This window comes from Apteryx mantelli, chromosome 1 (genome assembly GCF_036417845.1).
Source record: "Apteryx mantelli isolate bAptMan1 chromosome 1, bAptMan1.hap1, whole genome shotgun sequence".
Taxonomy (NCBI): Eukaryota; Metazoa; Chordata; class Aves; order Apterygiformes; family Apterygidae; genus Apteryx; species Apteryx mantelli.
Window position 1 is genome coordinate 6,222,607 of NC_089978.1, and position 23,327 is coordinate 6,245,933.

General features: G+C 41.6%; 1 protein-coding gene across 8 annotated transcripts in view; it reads right to left on the reverse strand.

Annotated features, from left to right (window-relative positions):
* Positions 1–23,327, reverse strand: part of LOC106495814 (teneurin-4-like) — a 315,416-nt gene that overhangs the window by 141,810 nt on the left and 150,279 nt on the right. The window lies entirely within an intron of this gene.

Consider the following 23,327-nt stretch of genomic DNA (forward strand, 5'->3'; position numbering starts at 1 on the left):
GACCTCTGATTCCTAGCTGACACTTTAATCAATTCATAAAGTGTTGGTCTGTATATTTTCAATACAGGCTTGAAAGCTGTGATGATATCTGCCTTTCAGTACAGTTGCTCTAGCCAGACCTAACAGGTAATTTGGCTCTGGTTTATTCTATAAATTTGATATATCTTCTCCTCCTGAGGAAACTAGATGTGTTTTCTTTTGAGGGGTAGAGAGGGAAGGGACAGAGATAAGGAAGGGGAAGATCTGGCAAAGTCTACACAGAAACGCTGAAAACCCATTAGATATGTAGACCTATTTTTTCTCACGTTTCTTTGATTTCTTTAACATAAATCTCAAAACAATACATTTCAGTATTCGAATTTGCTATTACTAAACTGAGCTTCAACAAAGAAAACTGGTGGATATGGAAAAAACACCTCCAGCCAGTTTCAGTTCTGAAGTAGACCATGAAATTTTAAATAGCTTCTATATGCCAGTGCAAATAAGTCTGCAAAATAGCTCACTTTTAGGTGATAGCTAAACTTGAGCATCTGAATGTAGTTTAGAAAGATTGGATGTGAAAGGCTGTATACAAGAGAGAAAAAAAAAAAATTGAAAAGTATCTGCAAGTGGATTATGCTCTGTTGTCAGCCAATGTAGAGTTGCAATTGGCTTGAAATCCTCCTTTATTTTATTCTATCACATCCATCCTCCTAGGGATCCAGAGCTTTAGGTATCCCTAAATACTTGGGAAAAATAGCAGCTATATGAGGTCATGATACTAAACTGAAAAAACATCCTTTCACTTTGAATGCAAAAATCAATATTGATCCCCTTTGCCATGTGGTAGCAGATTTCAAGGTCAGTCTCCCACCAGTAATGTGAAGTCAGGATACATGTTGCAGTGCAAGTCTTCTATTTGTATTTTTCCCCATTTATCTGGGGCAAAATCTGTATGAACTATATCTTGGCAATTGCCTCCCCCCCTGCCCCAAACAGCTACCACAGTCCTGAAACTCAACCAATTTCTCCTTTAATCTCTGCCCTCTTAAAAATGTCCAGGCTCCTTTTATCTGTGTGTTCCTCTTCCCAAACCCATTCTCTTTTAAACTTGGAAATTCCCTGATCCAAAACATATTCCTTAGTAGCATCTGTGCCACAACTATTCGAGCTTTTGAAATTCAGATTGAACCCACCAGTGGGAAAGATTGCTTCTCACTACTGCAGTCTAAATTAGGAAAATAAACTTTTACCTGCAAAATGCAGAGAAGAGCCATATTTATATTAGCTATTGTATATATCTATCTTTTTTTTTTTTTTTTCCAGCCATCAATGTGTTGTTTTGTTTTGTTTTCTTTTGACAACGAGCAGTTCAGGCAACCTAACTCAGGTTTGCGAAGATGACTCCCTCCGTAAGCCATGAAGAAAAGCAGTCACAACGTTTGATTTGGGCTACCTTACGAGATCTAGAGCTGACTGGGAAAAGATAAAAAAATCCATGGACTTCCAGAATGCTTTTATCCTGTCCGTCTGTACTTCAAAAAAAATTCACGGGAAGTTCAAATCACATCTTACATTTACATGAAGTAATTCTTTAGAGCAGTATTTGCTTAATTTAAGTGTGCTAATGCTTTTTGTAATGAAGATTTGTTCATTTACTTAGAAAAAAGAACTTATTTCTTTAGACAGGATATCACATGTTGTAGGAAAACACAATTTGTCTGTTTTCATGCATCTTTTATCTTCCAGGGCTACTTGTGACAAAAAGGTCTATTCTGTTTAGGGGAACCAAACTGTGACATTTCATTCTGGGACAAAATTCTGCCTGGTGCTTTTGAAGATCTGGTGGTCTGAATCCAGACATGTCTGAAGGATGCTTCAGGATGCATGGGTAAAAAATCCCCTTTCCTTTTAACTGGACTTTTTATTAAACAAGTATATTGAGCAGGGAGTTTCAGTGGCAAGGAAGGGCGTGAACACTGTGTATGTCCTTATCTATCCTCTTCTTGATAGCGTCATGGATTTTTTTATAAACTTATATTCACACGTATAAACTGAAGTATTTATACATAAGCTTTATATATTATGCTGTATATAGAACTGTTGTCTAGGTACAGAAATATACACGCACAGAAATATATACTTATATATATAAATAGCATGTTGGTTAAGGTTGTGATTTTTACATTATAAATCTATGCCCCCAAGACCAGTAGCAAAGATTTAGTTACATCAGTTCAAATCACTTTTGCCACTAGCTTAAAAAAATAAAAATAAAAATCAGAGAGTTAGTGCTAAACTACATTGACCAAATCCCTTACCAGTATAAACATGTGTCTTCACAAAAGAGGTTTGCAGGTACAGCCGCACTAACAAATCTGTCCTTATGTGTACCATGCCTATGTCCAAAAAGAAAAAAAACAAGCCCCATAGATGTCTCCAAATTGGTATCATCTACAACTGTGTTCTCTTTCCCTACCAAGTGAGGAGCAGCTGGAAAAAACTCAGTTGCAGCTTTTCAGAGCTACTTAAGAAGATGTACATACCCATTTCCCTTTTACTTTAGCGGCCGCTCAAATTTTTGCACTAGTATTGTACACTGCATTCCCAAAGCACCATGAGTTTGTGGTAAAGAAAATCAGTCTTAGCCCATAGGATAAATTATAACCCCAAGGAGAGGCATTTCAAGATCTTTGGAAATGTAGCAAAACAATCTGCAGGTGAGAGGTGCTACAATTTAGGAGGAACACTTCTTTTTCTTGACCAGTATATCTTTAGCTAACAAGAGGTGAGGATCATTAGGAGAATCCTGTAAGCTTTTGAGTGACTCTCTCCAGCTGGTCCTGGAGAGGGCACTTACAGGGCATTCATGGTACTCAAAGTCACGTATTGCCTTTAACTGTAATTCTCAGTGCTCAGAGGCGGGAGAGTTCTCTTGCAATCTGCACAGAAGAGCAAGCAAAAGTAGTTTGCTCAAGGTTGAGACTCAAAATTAGAGCGTTAAAATAGATGTCCTGTCCCCCGCAGAATTCAAGTTTCTTTGAAGTATCTGGCTAAGCCACAGAGCACAAGGCTAGAAAGCAAATCCTAGTTTCCAGTTAAAATCTGAGCATGGACAGTGTGCACCAGTTTCTATTCAAGACTCCAAGCCTTTGACAGAGGGATAAAGGAGTAAAAGGAGGTCAAAGACACAGCCAAGCTTTGTGCCTTCCCTAGCAGTTATGCACGATAAACAGGTCACCAAGCAATGAGTCATCAGACTTCTCATTAATCCTGAAATTAATTTCCACTTTGGTTTAATTTTCCCTTTCCTGAGAAAGGCCTCAATCCTGAGACAGCTAAACACATCTCTGCTTCCAGTGAGGCCACTAAGAGAATCTTCTGATTTTCACATCACTGAGAGCTCTAGTAACCCACGGGGCCTGCGTTCCTCTTGTGCTGAGGACCATGCAGGTACGTTTCTGGATGAACGGGGTGCAAAGAACCTCGAGTTTGCTTACGGCATGGTCGCTCATCCTCCGACCATGCTCGGGCAGCCTCGACATATCTGAGATGACTTCTGCGGTCCCTTGCTGTGCCCTGCACCCTCCTGCCGGCTCCCCAGCCAGGTGCCCTCTGCCACAAAGCCCGTTCTGTGCCTCTCCCATCCTTTATACATCAGAATTCACTCTCCCATTTGGTATTTTATTTTGATGTTCCAGGCATAAAAAAAGCAAATGGTTCCCTCAAGCCATTTCCTCTCTATGAAACTGTGAAATAGCTTTGCAATTTTGGAGCAGTTTAAAATGCATTGTTACACTGAGAAAGAGAAGAGAAGGAGGGGGGGGAAGCTTCTTTTCTAACTTTGAGTACCGAGTGCTATAGGAAAACCAGATTGAAATTCTTCAAATAAGAATTTCATAGCTTCTGTAGTTATCAAGGCGGATGGCTCCCTATTTGCATACTGCCATCTGTATAAAAGAAATGAGACTCAACAGTTTTATTGTAATTATATAGCCCGGTTTTTAGTATTAATAAGCCTATTGTTATCATCATTGCCTTTTGAAAAAAACCTCCACGTTTCTGTCATACAAACTGAAATATTGGAATTTAGTTTTAAGGCACGTCCTAAAAAAGTTAATCCTTTCCAAAGACTCTCCTTGGTTTGTTGCTCAGCACTGAGTTGGTTTGCTGGAGATTATCACTGAGGACGGTGTTTGGTGACTGGGTTTTTCAATACCCCTTTGCTTGCTAAGTGCTGCTCCGGATGCACAGTGCTTTATATATGCGTATTTTTAAAGATGGTATCAGTGCCGTTTTCTGCGGGACTTCAGGCAGTTCCTAGGGTGGATGTTCTATTAAAACGGAGCATCCTTCATTGAGCCACAAAGGAAGGTGACTGATAATTAAGGTGAAAATGCTGCTCTCCTGTCTACGCAGCAGAACTCTTATCAGGCGCGTGAACTCTTATCAGGCGCCCTCTTATCGCTCCTCCTGTGCATCCTGCACTCAGATCCTGCACTGAACTCCCAACAAGATCAAGGGGAGCTCCGCTCAGGAAACTGAAAGGCAATAGCTGGGGGAGCCTTGCAAGCACGGCTCTGAAAGCACAGTGTGGTCTGAGAGACACGGCGTGCAGACACAAAATATATGAGAGGAAAAAAAAGAATAATTTTTAAGGCCAATACAATATATATGTATATATAAACAAAGTTGTTGCTCGTTTGGTGGCACAGCTGGGAGGAGAAGCCAAGGCTCAAAGCCAAAATGCTTCAACTTCTGAGATTCACCAGGACAAATACTGGTAGGGCGAAAAAAATACTTTTCTCCTAGGGCATACAAATGTAAAGAAAACTGCAATTTAGTTTAGGAGACAGCCTTCAGGACACACACAGTTGTGTTTTTTTGCACAGGGAAAACAGAAGCACGCTCTTTCAAGCAGATATTAAAAGGGAGCATTGTGGAGAAGGTCACAATCATAAAAGAAGAGGTTTATCTAAGCTAAATCTCTGCATGTCAGTCATTTCAGCTTCTGAAATACCAGCAGTTTCTATTTGTCCTCTTTGAGGCTAATCTCAGCCCGTGTCTTATGGGCACAATGATAGAAGTGGGTCTTTGGGGAGAGTTTGGGGAGGGACAGGTATCTGATGTGTATGGGGGGAAGGGGAGAGGCACTGAACACCACAGGTGGTTTGATCACCAGGTGGTGTAAAAGGGAGCTGCAAAAGAGATAAAAGATGGATAAAGAAAAATGGGAGAGAGATGTTTTATAGCCAAACAGCAGTAAAGAGCAACCTCTTCATCAGCGTTTTCTGAGGGGGCAGAAGACGTACGCGTTCGATATGCCGAAGGAGAGGCTGCTGTAATCAGGAGAGGAGGTGCTGAAGCTTTGCAGCCACTTTCTTACAAGTATCAAGACCACAAGAAGCTAATTCTGAGCATATGATTGCAAGAAACTTTTATAATACCCTTTTGTTAGAATTTCACTTGTCTGCCTTTGGATGCTCTAAATTCCCTTGAAGTACTGAAATTTGGCACAGGCATTGTAACTGTATGCCCTAACCCTTTTCATTGAACACAAACCCTGATCTTTAAAACACTGAGCCATAGGTACATTTCTGAAGAACCGCTATATGGGAATTATTAGACACGTGATTCGTTCGTACTGGTTTTTATGACAACCACATGATCAAAACTCTGCAAGATGCTTTGAAAAATTTACCACTGGGATTTAATCTCTCCATGAAAACAGTTCTAGCTCATTCTTCACCTACCATGGAAAAGACCTCAAGTCTAGATTTATCATCTCCCCGAGTACTTGTCAGCTTGCATTATCCTGACGGAATACAAAACTTAAACACATACCCTCTAGTAAGGAATTCATAGTCTCACAATGTGGGAAGGATTAAGCATCATAATAGCCAAACCAAACAATTACTTAGGGGTTCGTATAAAGTCTGTTGAACATGTTCCATAGCTCTAAGGAGAAAAAACAAATGCAAATGTAAATCACCTCTAGGAAAGGCAACTTCTTCTAGGTGTCCAAATGCACTAAATCAATCTATTTATTTCCATTTGGGCAGAGTCCACAAGCTTTTGCCATCTACAGAACTACAAGAGGAGAGAGAACTGACTGTGTCTGACATCTTTGTATCCAGCGTTCCCAAGGCAATTTAGAAAACAGAATGTACTTTAATAAAAAATTAGCTGAAACAACTTGAGCAAGGAAACAAAAGTAGGATTCAAGTTTTGAACAGTACCAAAGAAACTCCATCCTCCCAATCTTCCAGAGTCATATTTTGAGCGTTATGTCCTCATCTTTATCTGTGGACATTGAAATCCAAACTCTCATCCAGCATAACATCCACTTGTTAGCTAGATGCTCTGGAAGATTTAGTCAAAAGGAACACAGGACACAGAAGCTCAGTTACAAGTTAGGCTGGAAGAAACTGGACCTACACAATTGCTAACTCTTTCAGGAGTCTCTCTTCCTCTTCCTCTTTCAGGAAGCAGTAGGTATAGCAATCTGAATTACTGAAGAAACTGTGCACAACAGGCTAGAGAAGATCTTATTCCATGCAATATTTCTCAGACACACTTAAGACAACAAATTCCTTCCAGCATCAAAGAAGAAAGCTAAATACTGGCAAAGTTCTTAATAAGCAGTTCCCGTTTCCATGCCAGCTTTGAAGATCTGTTCCTTTGCCACAGGGTTGACTTGTATCACAAAGAAATGTACATGGTATGGGGTAAAATATATGACAGCAGAGGAATTTTTAAAATAAGAGCCAGCAAAATTTAATGGCTGAATGCAGAACTACATATATTCATACTATAATTATTTAAAGATGTAGGATAGTGAAGATAATTAACAACTTGCCAGAAGTTCCAGTGCAGTAACCAATAAGGGCAATTTTTAAAGAAGCATTGGATGAAAGATCTTCCACCACAAAAACACATATATATTGCAGATCAAAAAGGAAGCAGCTCAGGGAAGAGCTGAAGCCCTCGTGGCAAAACAGATGTCAGTGGTGTGCTCTTCTGGCTTTCTTAACTATGAATCATTGTGCAACAAAATAAGCCTCCAGCCTGAGCAAGTCTGCGAGGCAGGGAGTTCACATTCACTGTTTGCTAGACCTTGAGACAATCTATGCATTTGTTCCTTCCCATCCCTTAACCCAGCTTGGACTGAGGGCACTTCTGGGGATGTCACATCTCTGTGTGCCTAAGAGGTGTGCACCCATGTGCGGTGGTGTGTCCAGGCGTTGCCACAACTCCGCTGCAACCCATCTGTAATGCTTTTTTTTTTTTTCCTTGTTCCTGTTCTCAGTGGAATCTCTCAACAACTTTCCCTTCGTTAGTTAATGCAGCAAATGAGATTACACTATCTGCTACTGTTGATATGCTCAGACAGCGTGGTACCCATGGTATCAATATGGCTCGCCACCATCCTCCTTGATTCTTGCTAACTTAAACCTTTCAAAACCACTAGCCAACATGGACTGATCTATTACTAATCTCTGACAAATCCTTGGATAATCCTTGCTCATTTGTGGCCTGATCAGTTCCTACTGAAACCAATGGGAATTTGACTCAAAACGGACATTAACTTAGGTCCTCAATGCACTGGCAGCGTTGGAATATGGAGTAAACAGATCTGATCCCTACTGAATCATTATTTAAGAGAAACAGATAGGCTGAGCTGACTGTCATCTTCCAGAGAATTAATGAAACAATTGTGCATAGTGGGTGTGGGCTCCGTAAGATACTGCCGTATGCAACAGTGCTTTTCTGGAGTGGATGGAGAAATTCTTGCAAAAATTTCTTATATTATCAAGCTGGTACATCTGGTATATGAGATGTGCATGTACAGCAAAAGGATTTAGTCTCTTTTTTATAAGAATGATAAAGCTGGTCCTCATATATACTGTATCTTTTCTTAGAGTGCAATAGGAATTCTGTGAGAACTCATAATCTGCTAAGTTTAATTTCCTTTTCAATGGCACTGACTTCTTTTTTCCCCTTGTGCTATTAGCAAATATTTTTCTGATATGAAATTTTAAAGTTGATCCGCTCAGATTTTTTTCAAATTTTAAGGTTTTTTTATTGTTATTGTTTAATATTTGTATTATGGTGGCAACTAGGGAAAACAATCTAGAATCACGATTCTTTTACTCTATGTGCTGGACAGACAAATATTTCAAAAAAAAAGTTCTGCAAACAGTGTATACTGTCTGCATTAGAGAAAGGATTAAATAAACACAGGAAGAAGGAAGATGAAAGTGAGGGAATGAGATCATAAGCTGATAAAATTATCTGGCACAATTAATTTCAATTTACTTTTCAGTATATTAATGTGAAAATATGTTACTAACAATCATAAAATCAGTCTCTGTGCTCTGATCGTTGTTACATTGCTGCATTCAAGAGTGCATTTGGTACCTTATGACTGAGAAGTCAGAAGTCTGAGCTAAACTGCAAGTGCGAGGTAAGGGACGGCCCGAGTTTCTTTCGCTTTGGATTTAATATTTCTGTAACATGTAAATTGCATCAGTGTGCCTAAAGGCTGCAATCAGTTATTTTATATACAAAGAAAGTGCAATGATTAAGTGATTTAGCCAGGGTCACATAGGGAACTTGGTGGTGAAAGTAGAATTCAAATGTGTTACCCTCAAGCTTGTACTTTAAATTACAAGATTCTCTTTCTTTAAAAAATACCGGAGAAAACGTGCAAACAGCCACTGCGGAATTATTGTAAACAATTAAAACTCAGCCATGCTTGCCAAAGCAGTTGACACTCTATGTTTTGCAATGCATAGGGACTCTTTTAGGCATATGTGCTCACTTGCTTACTTGCAGAATTTCTAAGATGCAAATAAAAATTCAGTCAGTAAAATATACTTGCAGGTTTTTTGCTTTGAAAAAATAAAATTTCATCCTGAGCGCTGGTGAAGTAATTAAATGCACCTGAGACTACATCCCTAAGGTGTGGTTAAGTGTTACTTTTGTTACAGATGGGAAAGCTGAGGCCTAGAAAAGATAAGAGTTGACCCATGTTCAAGAAAAGAATCGTGATATTCAAAAATATAAATAAAAACCACTTAACTCCTTTCCTGTGTTTTGTCCCTTAGACCATATGTAAGTATGGCATATGACTGTGGCATATCTGACAAAAGATTCCTAAATACAGGGACCAGTAATATTACTTTTGTCTTGATTAAAAGTTTAACATTACCTTATCGAAAGTCTAAGCAAGTGTAGTGAGGTTTCTATAGAAATTATGCTAACCACTATTTTAATAAAGAAATCCTTACTCTGGGACTATTTAAAGCCTCTTATAAAATTCCACACAAGAATTATAACTCTCTAGTATATCCAGAAGAGTTTATTAAAAACTACAAAAGTACAAGCTCAGAAAAGAAGAAACGCCCTGTTAAACTCTGTGGACATTTCCCACATGTGATGGACTGCCAAAAACCAGGAGACCTCTTCCCTAAACTCTCCCGTAAAAAGGAATTGATATACATGAACCATCTCTTTCCTGTTATATATGTTCCCAATGAATTAGCACGAAGGTTAGCAAAGCCCTTCTCTGTCCTTCCACATACTGCCGGATGCATTTCATGGAAATGGCACCTTGTTCTTGCCTCCTTATTTTGCAATGATCGGTCTTGACACGAGTTTTCAAGGTGGGGGGAGCAGCCACGGCTACAGGCAAAAATCACAGCTTCTGAACTTCATGCTTGTCGATAGCTGTTTTAGTTTGTGTTGCCATACTAATGTGCCTTATAAATATTCCCCCGGGCTCTACACACCACCACGCTGCCGTTGTCTTATTCATCAATAGAGTCAAAACAAAAGCAGATGCTGTCAGTTAAGGTCAAGACGTGCTTCTTCCAGCTCTCGGGAGCGACAAGGCCTCAGCTGCATCACATAAAAGAAGTAAATATTCTGTATTCATTTAATAACTAGCTCTTGGGGCTCAAAGATCTCCCGTGATGACCCCAATAATTAACCTTAACTGCTGTACAGAGAGTTACCCTTCATACCGTCCTCTCGACTCTCCTGATCGTACTTGCTCTTTTTTCCTGAAGTGTTTTCAGTACTTGGCAACTGTGCTGCTCTACTGTCTGCAGGCCATGCTGTGCGAGGTGGCATCTAAACAGATAGGAAATGACAGCCCAGCCTTCGTCCCAAATGAATGAGAAATCCAGTGAAAAACTGGAGTGTGAAAGGTGCGGAGAAGGAAGGTTTCTATTTATCTGCAGGATAGATGTTGCATGCAGATGCTGTCACCTCTAGCTTTCTCCACACGGCTGCATTCTTGCATTTAAATATCCATCACTAGAGACATTTCCAAAGGTGCTTACACGATTTAGCAGACCAGTTCTTAGTTTTTGTGTTTTGTTTCTTTTTTCAAATTTTGTCCTAAAGCATCACACACACTTGAGAGCAGATTTTAAAACAAACTTCACTTCCATTAAGCCTCAAAATGCGTGCCAGCCTATACCAACAAATGCAGGACACCAGTTCCCACTGCTCTTTATCTCCTTTGAAAACCTTGCTCTGAGTGTGGCACCAGAAAGCTCTGACTTTGAACATTACAGTCAGCGTGTTTTTATTTCGGTGTTGATGTGGGAACGATTCTGAAACTCGCTTCAACTACGGGCGCTGAACGTGTCAAAAGATAGCCCCAGGGAAGAGCCATTTTTCACGCGGTCCTTGGCTCTTCTGCTAAGACGGCTGATGAAGCAGACGTCTGGTATGTGTGCGGAAGTCTGCGTTACGCAAACCCGTGTCTGTGCAGAACTGGCGGCATCGCTCACACAAAACGGCGTCTCGGGCGCTGCCCTTGCGTGGCTTCATAAGGATTGCTATGGGCAACCTCTTCTCTCACTCACTGCCACAGTTATCACAACCAAACTTATTCCCGGGCAAATGGAGATATTTTTTAATGGAGAAATTCTACTGCGGTGGATTGTTGCCTGTCTTTTAATATGCTACAGCAGCTGTAAATGAGCGGTTTACCAACCATTTCGCATAATATCATGTGCTCACGCTCATATCAGTAGCTCCTGCAGCATAGTTTGATGCCTTCTCATTCAAAGCACAGTGAACCTATTTATGGCCCCCTAATTGCTATCCACACATACCTAATAGATAGGCTTGCTCTTATTTTAATATTAGTCCTCTTCTGAAAGAGACATGGCATGTCAGAGGAGTAAGACAGCTGCCTACACAGCCAGCGACCCTGTGATTGTCTGAAGACTCTAATAAAAGTGAAAGCAGTAGGAGAGAAGTAAAACACAGACTCCATTCCTCGTTTGACAAGATCTGTTGTCATTCAGTGAGCATACAGGTTATGAAGAAGACGTGCGGTGCACGGCCGAGAGTGGGCAGACTTGTCTGGGGAGCAACAGGGGCTGCGGACCTCTGATAGCATGACCTGGTTCTCTTTTCATAAGAGAAGACCTGTCCTGTGCCTCTCGTGTGCAAACATGTAACCCTGGTTTGATAAACCTCCCTCTTCAAGATATCAAGTTCCGTAGGAAAGAGCTTATTTAAAATTTTCCCTGTAAACTCTCATCTCCTAGGAGCTGTCTGCCACAGCCCCACTTTGGGAGGATTGTCGGGCCGTGTAAAGAAGTTTGGGACCCATCCAGATGAAAGTTTTCCCGTTATACAAATATAACATACCAGTCATTCTTATCTGAGAACAAATCTTTGTCCATTTTTGCTGCATGAAAGATATTAAAGTCACGTCCATGCCCTATCGTGCCACCTAGTTAAACCCACCCCTTTTATAAGCCGGCCTCAACTTTCTAAAACTCTCTGGATACCTGATTGTCAACCCACTGCCTACAGTTAACATGAAGCACTAAAAGAGCCACCAAAGCTACGTCTTCAACGGAGAGCACACACCACACCGTGAATGCGGGAAATGGCAATATTTAGAATTACGGTATGACAAAGGATCATCCTAAAGCCAATTCATGCAGATGTGTTTGCCTCCAAGGAAGCCTGCAAAGCTTGTGCCTAACCTAAAGAGATGCACCATGCTCCAGAAAGCAAAATGGAGCCAAAATGTGTATTTGATTTAGTATGAAAGGGGAGAGGGGAGAAGAATGTGAATCTTTCCATTGGCTCATTAAACTCTCCTTGTTAAAGTTGTTTCTGTTCAACTGAGAGACTTGCCAGTTCAGCTAAGCCGATAACTTCAGAGCCAAATGTGTTCAGTTCCAGTGCCATCAAGAAGGATAGATTATGGAGCTGCTGCTCATTTATGTGTTTGCTCTGATGAAATACAGACATTTATCTTTGTGGAACTAGTAAAACAATTGCATCATTTTCCACTGCAAATTGAATCAATGCACCCAGAAGCTGCTGAGCTAAGAGCAGAACTGAACACTGTATCTTCTGCTATGCAGCCTCTCTGTATGGTAGGATCCACTTTGTATTCATCGGCAATGCCCTCTCCTTCCCTGTTCATTCTCAAGTCCCTTTTTGAAAGCCCACACATACCGCAAAAATTTGAGCTTGTTTTCTCCCTTCACAAACCCTCCACTTGTGAGCCTGAGGGCTTTGATACTGGTGGTCCTTTGTCCAAGGATGAATTGCTGGGGACACTGTGCCCCCGCACAGAATAGAGATCCCACCTGGAATCCCTTCCAACACTCAGAGCCTCTGGGATTTTCGCTCAGGTCCTCTCTCCTTACAGAGCTTCAAACAGCGCTCCATTCTCATGTCAGACCCCACACAGAGCAACCCATTTGGTCCAAAATCATAGCCGTTTATTCAAACAAAGAAGACAAGGACACTCCTTTTGAGAGCTAATGCCCTCTGGGTAAGTCTCAATGTCTGGGATCGCCTATCAGACTGTAATCACTACTGTAAACAAAAAAGACTGCTGTAGATAGTTCAGCTTTTTGTGGGGGAAGAAGCAAGTGCTATGATACATATGGTAGAATTGCCAAAAAGCTATGTAGAAAAGCAACAGATACTAATTAGAAACAGGTCCTTACCAGTATTCTCGTGATATGATTATTAATTATTATTTATATTGCTGATGTTCTTAGGGCTCCAAGCCAGACCATCCAGGTGGATTTCAGTCACCTGGGTATCTGCTTGGCTTCCACCCCAGAGGGTGGTGGGTCTCCTACAGATCCTGTGTCATAGCTATCAGGCCAAGGTGGAAGGCTCAGATACTGCTGGACATCTACAAAGGCATGAGATACTGATGTTTAGGCACCTGAATCCCACCTTGTACCTCCACAAAACCAAAAGGGGGTCCCTGCTCCCGGGGAAGTATAAGTCAAGGGGTAAGAGATGAACACAGGTAGAAGGGTGAGCACAAGGAAGTTAAGAAGCTATAGCAGTGTGAGCATTACATCTGGCCCACGGTTAGGACTTCTGTAGCATCCGGTGAAGAAGAGCTTCAAAAGGGATCTCAGGTGGGACTATGATGCAGCTTTGTGTGTGTTAGCGGGGGAAGTCTCCCCCAGGCATGACTGTCAGCAATGGAAGAAAGTGCAGAGGCGCCTTTTTCACAGCTAACAGGCTGGTGATGACACTGTTGACTAAAACTGCCAGGAGCCAATACGAGGACATCCACAAATCAGGCAGAGTATGTTGCAAATCCTTTTTTTAGTAGGTCTTTCAACTTCTATTTCCATAACTCTGGACAAATTCTAGGGGAGAAAAAATAGTCCTTCTAGGAAATAGCAGCAGAGTATTTAACTATGAAAGTAAACAATACTCTGAAGAAGACCTTGGGAAATGCATTTATTTAGGCTATAAAAGATAATCAAAAAAATCTCTGGCTGGATTAGGTAGTTGTATTCTATCCACAACTTGTCTCATTCCTGAAATGTTTTTATTTTGTAATTCCTTAGTTCTGATTCTTCCTGATTTTATTTATTAAGTACATTCTTGTAGTGTCTAGAGACTCTAATCTGCATTATTGGTGCCTGCCATACAAACCTAAATAAAAGACAGTCTTTTCACTGAAGGGGAGTAGAAAAGGGGAGAAGATGCATTTATAGTATGGAATACAGCAGAAGTGAAAAGGCTGTCAGAGGAAGGATCCAAAAGAAAGCCAAGATTTGCAAAAGTGTTTGGTTGTTTATAGGGCCTCGGGGTTTAGCTGCTGCAGCTAAGATGCTTCCAAAGGGCTTTGATAATGCAAAACATTCATTGTCACGAAACGAGATTCTAGCATGTCCCAAGGTAGCCACTTACAACACCAGGAACTGAAGATCTTTTGCCTCTAAAGTATCCTCAATTTAGACTTCTGCGTATTAATCTTCGTCCTGTCCTAATGGTGCCCAGTACTGGCTTTTAAAACTTCACACATGAATAGTTCGTAGTCATGTTGCCTTCAGGTTTTTGTAGTTATTATGAGAAATACAACAAACCCTGAAGTAAAGTGGAAATAGGCTTTGAGAAAGGCAACATTTGTGGGGAGAGGTATTATCTTTTATTAGGCCGACAGATAAACTCGGAGAAAATGAACAAGCTGTTAGGCATAGGCTCACGCTTGAAACAGAAGCAGGAAAATTCAAGCTAAATTGAAGCTGAGAATAATTGTTCCAAAGTTGTATTTCCCAAATACTTTGTCTTAAGACTTTGTACTCGCAGCCCCTCAGTGCTGCCGGTAGCCACTGCTCTCTCTGCGCTCAGATGGCCGATACAACTGCCCCCAGGACTTTGATTTAAACAAGTGTATTAAATAAGGCTGATTAAAAAGTGCTGTTTTCTGTTATTCTTGTTACCTGGATCATTTCAGTGACTGTATGCACAGCACGGCCCGCAAGCAGCATTACAAAGCAGGGCGGCAGGCTCCGGAGAAGAAATAAGAAGATGGGGAGAAGAATTTCTTAAGTGGCTTTAGTGCCAAAGGCAACATACTGTGTTATTACACTCTAAAGTTTAATTAATCTGTGTTACTCAATTAGGCAGTTTAAGAGAAAAAGATTGCTAGTACCTTTGGAGCAGAGGGAGCTGCTAGCCGAGAGAGAGACGATTAGACTCACGACGGCAGAGACAGGTATTTATTTAGTTATCCGAGGCGCTAGTTTGAGGATTGCGTTGTGCTTCATCGAAAACATTCCCGCTGTTCACCTGCGTCCTGTATTGAAATATCCTTCAGAAGATAGTCCCAGGTCGTTCAGCAGCGCATCAGCGGGGCTTTGCAGCTCAGCTCTGCATATGGGCAGCAGCGTGAAACCCGCCCTGGCTGCCAAACAGCCCGTATATCAGAATTTACCTGGCTCTGCTGCTGCTGCTTTCTTTCCCCTGTAGAACGCCACGGGCTACAGACGGATGAAACAGGAAATATTATAGCCTTTCAAAAGCCCGGTGTAATTCTTCGGGGGAAATTATCCTTTGATTGTACAACAGAGATTCCTGAACACAGCTGATATTAGGAAACACCCATGTAACACTACCTTCAATAAAGAGGCACAACAAAACATAAGTGTTTCTCAAGTCAAAAGAATGAAACCTGGCAGCTTTGTAAGGCTGCTTGGCAAGGAATATGAGTACTCTAAAGTGGCTGGTTAAACACTAGAATTATAATGGGAACTGGAGATGGAAGAGTGTGGAAACCTTCTAACTTTGGAGGTTGAGCGCTGTTTTCTGTTTCTCCTGGCCGATGGATAATGAGACACTACAGCTGCTCTCTGTTGCTGTTCCTTTGCATAAATACATGCCAGAAATAGGAGTAGACAGCTGCAGAAAAATCCATCAAGGGTTATTAAATGCAAAGATACCACCTCTGGCTCGAGCGGACCCAGAATAACAGATTGCTGGGAGCCGGGAGGCTGCGCTGGGGAAGTGCTCCGTGCGCTCGTCCTGAGTGAGCACCCAGTTCCCAGGGTCGGATGCTGCACTGGTAACCTTCTGCACTGGCCCAGTATGGCTCCTTGCATGTTCCTATGTTAAATGAGCATTAACAGTGCCTTTACTAAGCACATTTTCAAGCAGATCTTTTGGCAAAGTGCTCACATGAATGACTGGGGCTAGTTAAACTGGCCTTCAAAAAAGCGCACATCCCAATATATATCCGCTTTCAGTGGAACCTTCCCTTTCCATGGGCTGTTGTCTCTTTGTACCACACTGAATCTCAGTCCAAACATGGACATTCAACCAGAGACCAGATCCCACTGAAAAATACAGATCCTAAGCTACCATCCTGAGAAGTGTGAAGGTATTTGGATGTCAGGAGGAGAAAGCTCTCCCAGGTCGGCTTCTAATTGCTAGCGAACCATTTCTTTGGCTGTGCAAATTCAGGGCTCTGTTCTCATCTCTCACCCCACACTTAGCCAAGCATTTAGCCAAGTCCCTGTAGTCTGTTTGGAAAAAAAACAACAGAGCTAGCTTATTTAGACAACGCAGCACTATTTTCTTTCCTTGCTCTTCCACAGTTGAGAAAAGGCCTGAAAACAATCTGCCTCAAGTTGGGGGTGGGGGGGAGTGGTGGAAAAAAACAAGCCAAACACAGAAAGTTTCATTTGCTCCAACACTCTTCTCAGAAACTTTATCAGCAGAAAAAATATGGAGTTATAAGGAAGAGTCATCTGTAACCTGAAATGGAGCAGTGGGCCCCAATAGAGAAATGTGGCTTAAATATTTACATGTGCACACACACACATGTATGTAATAATGTGCCAGAGTTATTCAGAAAATAAAGGGATCAATGCATAAAAATTACAAAGAGGAGCTTTAAAATAAAATAATGGCAAAGAAAATCAGATTTTTTTTTTTATCAAGTCATCCAGGTATTTTAAAAAGCTCCCATCGTGTACCAGTCACAGCTGGTGGACATGGTCAGTTCAGCAATCCCAGAAAAGAGTATTTGGGGAAGTTCACACGCTAACAGGAGGCCTGTGAGAGACAAGCACCCCAACGGCAATGAATTTAGCTTGGATTCAGGGCACTCAAGAGCTATAAGTTCTTTTAATGTCCAACTGCAGGTGTCAGTGGCGAAAAGCTCTGGCCATTTGTTGTCTGTTTAGAAGTTTGCATCGCCCTTTTGTCAAGCTCAGCACCATTCTCAAACTTGAATGGATAATCGAGTACATTCGGAGACCCTCGGAGTCCCTATAGATGCTGCCATATGGGAAAAGGAAAAAAAAAAGAAAAAAAAGAGGCCCGCTTGTGAGACAGCATGAGAAACAGCAGCTTTGCTTGGCCTGTGCCGTGCTCGTCCTCTCCTTGAAGGATTTTCAGCTTCCTGAGCTATCAATCCAAGCACTAAATTTGCCTCTTCCCCCTTTTTTTTTTTCAAGAAAATCAACCAATAAATCCCCGTAGGAGTCTGTGTAACCCAGATCAGTCAGTTATTTCTCTGGCGCTCAGCAATCGCTGCTTAACTAGGCGGCTCCGGCGCTGCCCGGGCTCAGCCCTCGTTAGGCACCGACGGCCGACGGAGACAGCCTGGGAGTCGCGTTCGCGCTGCCCGTGCTCTATTTCTGTGAGTCAGCCGCGCTGTAACAGCTACCAGAATATACTTTTTGTGTAAGAACAAATGAGCAGGAAAGCCCCAAAGTAATTTGTTTTCTTTTATGTTAAGCAGGAAGATGTATGGGAGAGGGAATGCTGCTTATTAATCCCAACCAACCAGCCAGCTCCAGCTGAGCAAACTCTGCCATTTGGTGGACTGAATTTCTTAATCAGGAAAACATATGGGGAGGCAGTTTTCAGTAACTGAAACGGGAGCATTTGCAAATGCCTTCCAATTGGTACGGACCAGAAAGACAGCACAGTTTGCATAAAAAAACAGGAAATCTTTTTGTGCTTTTTTTCTTTTTTCTTCTCCTGCGTGAGCAAATTAATGTTAAGGGAATTCAACAGCTTCCCCATAGTGTCGTGAGAGCAGCGAAATCGGTAAGATGGCTCAATTACAAAAATAAGAAAGTTGTATACAAGCTGAAAACCAAATGAAGCAAAACTAACCCATGCTTATCCACCCACTTCAGGAATGTATGTCAAGAAAACAGCTCAAAATCTGGATTCTATTGCCAGGGAAAAGAGGCAGAAAACCAGTAAAAGTAGCCCAATTTATGCCAAAAGCAAATCCTTGAGAGGAAAGCTGCTGCATTTTGCCAGCAGGTTTATTTAGCCAGTAGCATCTCTCCACGGTAGTGAAGTAGAAGTAGATGTCCAAGCATAGCATTTATGGTCACTGTACTGATGAAGAGACAGTCTCTCAGAGGACTTCAAAAAGCAATCTCTTGACTACTTCTGATCATGCATGGGACCAGCATTAAGACCATCAGTTTCTGCCTGGGATCAAAGAGGGTAGGAGTGGATGGAGCAGATGCTGTCTTGTGTTTTGGTAGAACCTGCACTCTGTGTAGCTTAAAAGACATTATAAATGCCCAAAAACGTAAAATCAGGGAAACAAGCAAACCCTACAGGCAAATAAATGTGTGAAGAAACAGTCTGTTCATGGCAAATAGCAAGAACCAATCAACATTACCCTGTAGTACATTAAGCTGTTTAGGTATATCCAAATTCATGAAGTTGTCTGGGTGCAAAGTAGGCAGAGGGTGAGACAGTAGCTCTAATACCCCAGCATGATCTGGTCAACTGCTTTTTTTTGGATGTAAACTATCAATATTCAGTATTTCACCAGAATCACGCCTTTTCACCAGAATCACGCCTTTCATTTCTGAAACACTTGGAATAACTGGAATATGTCCATGAAGAGGCAATGGTAGCAGGTAAACCCGCTGAGGCGTCTTGAACTCTTGGGTTTGCACAGGATGAAGCTCTGTAAGCAACATGAATTGCAATTCACTGTGGGAATTGCTCCACAGCAGCTGGATTGCTCTTTTTTACCCCAGTAGGAGAAGTTGTGTGATCCTACATTCCCGATGATCTCATTCTCTTTAGATGCTTGCTCCCTGGTAGAAAAACATACTATGCTGTAAGCAAGCTCTGTCCTGTCTCCTTTCACAAAGTGTAGGATCAAGAGCAACCCTCTGCTGAGAAGAAACGGCCTGACACCAGACTACAAGAGAGAGGAGTGAGGCCAGACGGACAACCAGCACCACGTGGAGCTCTGAGGGCTGGAGGGAGCTGGATGACACCGGAGGAGAGAGGGCTCTGCTGATCGTGCCATGAAGTAATTGCAGGGAATTTTTCACTTTCTTGAAGCACTGCACCAACATCTGTTTGTCACTGATATTAATACAGTGGCTTCACAGTCATGACTAAATTAGAGGGCACTGTCAGGAGTTGACACAAAAGCAGTCAGGAGCAGTAGCTGGTACTGCAAAATGGTGAGGAGGAGGACGGAGAGTGTAACAGTCATCCCTAACCGTTGACAAGACAGAAGATCCCGAACAAAATGGGAGCTGTCTTCAGACAAGAATCACAAAAATGGGAGCAGAGACCCTGATAGACCCCTTCTGACAGGTTCAGAAGCGGGGAGAACACAATGGCAAACTTGGCAGCTGCTAAAATATCACACTAGCTTGGAAAATTGCAGCCTGGATGAGCGTCATCCAGCAGTGAAGCTTCCTTTTGCTTTCATTTGCTGCAGGAACTCAAGTCACCCTCCTCGGGGGGGGGTTTCTGACCATTTTAAAGCATGGATTTTAAAGGACTTTATCCACCTCAATTCAATCACAATTTTTAGACGACTACAAATTTTGTGTTTTTTGACAAGATTCATCTCTCCTGTCTTTAGACATCTACAAACTACATCTCCAAGTCTGAGACGGTCCTTTGATAATCACTTTAGAGCAAAAGAACGTGCTTCTAGGGCATGATTCATCTCATTCTAAGGTAGACATCTAAAACAGGTCAGAGAAATCACATCTGAAAAGTCTATTTTGCCCCTCCATTGACTTCAATGAGAGTTTCGCTGAGGAGCTCGCATGTAGAAAACTACACCGAAATGTCTGAAGCCGGAGGAGAAGAATCCCACCCTAGAATTCATCTCTCCCACCACTAGCAAAGCTCTTCACTGAAACTCTCTGAGGCAGGGAATTATTTAGACTGGAAAGCTTTGGGGGGTCTCTTACTATGGGCTTGAAAAGTTATTGACATATTGGAAACTCAGCTTCAGCTGGAGTCTTTGCCCGCTAGAGTAATACTAACTGGTGGGAGTTTCATGTGATTCTTTCTTAAAAGAAAAAAAGAACACAATTGTTTGCTGGGTGTGAAACATAATCCTGCTCTCAAATATGCAAAATCCTATAGATATTGAGTCTGATACTCATCTAGCTCACACAATTGCGATGAGAGGTGGTACCACCAAAGTCGGTACGGTTATGTTGGACTAAACCTGACAGAAAGTAAATCCAGAATCAGGCCTATTCCATTATAAATTGATTTCTAAGCTTTTCCCATGTTCAATTCTCAAAATGTCTCAAATATTGATAGCATGCAGCAGTGAAGTCCTATAAAATGTCATCTTCAATGTTCTTTTAATTTTGTTAGTTCTGTCTTGGTACCCTCTGACTCTCATTTGCACATTTAAAACATATTTAATTCCCCCCAGTGAAATTCTCTTGCCAAAAGAGATTCACTTGTAAGATTCAATCATCGTTGTTAGCTTGGGCTCATAATTTCACCTCAGAAAAAGATAAATAAAATTACTTAAATAAATGCAGAGAGGGAATTTAACAAAACCTAATGTGAATGCAAATGCTTAAAATTGCAAAATATTTTAATAAGAATTATTTGTCCTACTTGTTTTTTTATTTCTTTGTCCTTTTAGTGGGGTTGAATTTTTTATCCTAAGTATACAAGTCTATTAAATATTTCAAAAGTAAAAAATATATAAAAACCTGTTCATAGGCATTCTCAAAGATAATTTCTCAGAATTATTTTACCAGTTGTTTTTACAAGGAACAGCCGCCTTGTCTTTAGTGTGCAATCCACAGAGGGGTTGTCATCGCCGTGCACTTGACCCTGCATGATTCAAGTTAGTAAAAGCATTTCCAAGCTCTCCTGCCTCAGGTCCCATATTGCAGTCCTTGCAGTAGTTTCTTTGTCTATAGAGCCTACGATGGGCAACCAGAAGAGCAACCCTAAACACAGCCTGTTTTGCAGCCCACCCACTTGCCCTGTGTATGGTTGCTTCATGGACCATCTGTGGACTTCCTGAAGCTCAGAGACAACCAGTGCTCCCACACTGGGAGGCACGTGGGGACATGGCATCGTGGTGGCATTGGTGGATACACAGTGGCAGTGCTGGGTCTGTGCCTGCGGAGCTGCCACCTGCACGGGCAGAGTGCCTGGTCTTTTGGGTGGCCTCAGAGTGGTCCCCAAAGAGCAAGGACCTTTAGAGGAGTGAGGGTCACCAGAGCATGGTTGCACGGCACCCTGTCTGCACTGGTCAAACACAGGAGCCGGTTTCCCTACCATTTCTCAGGTGTGAGGTAGATCTTTACAACCAGATGTGACAGTAGCTTTATGGCAGCTGTCATGGCAGGGCAGGGGTGAGTGAAGCAACCAGAGATCTACTTTGCCCTAATAACTCCTCCATGATATTTTGCATCCAAATGACATATTACCATAGCATTACAGAAGAGAGGGTGTTTACGTACTGTGAGGATGGTGGGATACAAGCTCCTAAGGCAGAAAACGAAGCAGACTGTTCAACTTCAGGGTCCCGAGCTCAACACAGTGTGCTTGGGCATGTGTGCACGTGTGAACGCACACAAACACACCAGGGAGGAGGGTGGATTGGGGAAATGACATTTTCAAGAGTATTAAAAACATCCTGCTTCTAAGACTGCAAAGCACTAAATATAGCAGAGAGAAGGCACATATTTAGCAGCTCTGACTCAAAACCGACTGAGCGCTGTGAAAGACACCTGTTGATTTCACGCTGGCTATAGATCAGGCTGTATATACCAGAATGCAATTTCTTCCATTAGAGGATCTGTTTACATTTAATTAGGAGACTGCATTTTTTTATTGTGTGTTAGTACTCTCAGTTCTTGTCATTAGGATTTTTGTTTACGGTAGCCGTGAACAGTTCAGTAGTAATAATAAAAAAATGTTTAATACAAGTTTATTAGAACTCTTTTCCTTAAGCAAAGCTAAACTAAAAACAACTACATAATTTCAAGGCCTTTAATTACACATGCTGTTCTTTCTGAGAGGCGTTTCCAGTGCAGTGACTCTAACAACTTTGTTCTACTGTTGTGACTTACATTCACAAATCCTGTGGGGTCTAAATGAAGCAGAAGGATTAATTGCATACAGATGCTTTTCTATTTTTGCTTGCCACTGGTTTTTATTATCCTTTTGTGTTTTTTTTTAAAAAAAAACAAAACCAATAAAAAGAATTTACATTATACTAAGAAAGTTAAATGCAACCTGTAAGAAGTAATTACAGGTACAAAACATATGAAAATGTCGTTTCTTGTTTTGGTTATATTTGCACATAATGTATGCAGAGCAAGTCATGATTAGCAGACAGGAAGCATGCTCTGTGATTATGCAGGATTTGGTAATTGAATTCACCAAGGATAATGATGCTGACCTTCCCATTTGAAAATAAACTAGGCATTCAAGTTTTAAGTGGTTTGCATTAATTCTAATTGCATAGACATGTCTACCCAGAGCTGCTGCTGGGAGGACATGGGACAGGTAAATAATAATTACATTAGAGTGCTTTATTAACAACAACCAGAGTAATACTGTTTACGACAACAGTGTTTGGACCATATAAAACTGAAATTTCAATATCTAGGAGCCATTGTTGTCCCTGAGATGATACACTCACAGTCATGCTGTATCAACCACAAGGAGATGTTACCCAGCAGGGTCTGTGACCACAGGGTCTAACACAAGCAATCCCATACAGAACAGAGTAGTAGTTAGTCCATTCAAGAAAACTCCTATTTCTTTCCTCATTTATTATCCTTCCATCTTTCCACACAGAGAGTAGCTGTATATCTCACTACAACTCTAAGGATTGGAAATGAAATGGCATTTGCATGGATAAAAGCAATTTTTATCCTGGAGACCTGACACAGCTTGAACTATCTATATGGAAAACTGTATCCAAACAACAAGGAGTTGGGGGTGGTTTTTTTAGTTTTAGTCTTTTTTTTTTTTTTTTTTAGAGCTATTAACTTTGTTCTGCTACTGTAGTTCGGGAATGCTATTTGTCATGGAGGAACAGACCATTGGCGTGTTGATTCCACGAGGCAAGGTGACACCATTCTCAAACAGTCCATTGAACCCACCCCAAGTCTGTCCCAGATGCTCTTTCCTAAGCCCGGAAGGCAATGTTGCCTTAACCCAAAGCCTGGGGCATAATTCTACTGACTGTGCCACCAAGTCCGTGTTTCTGAGTCTGCAGTGTGCCACGTTGGTCCAGGGGAACAGAGGAGAAAGAC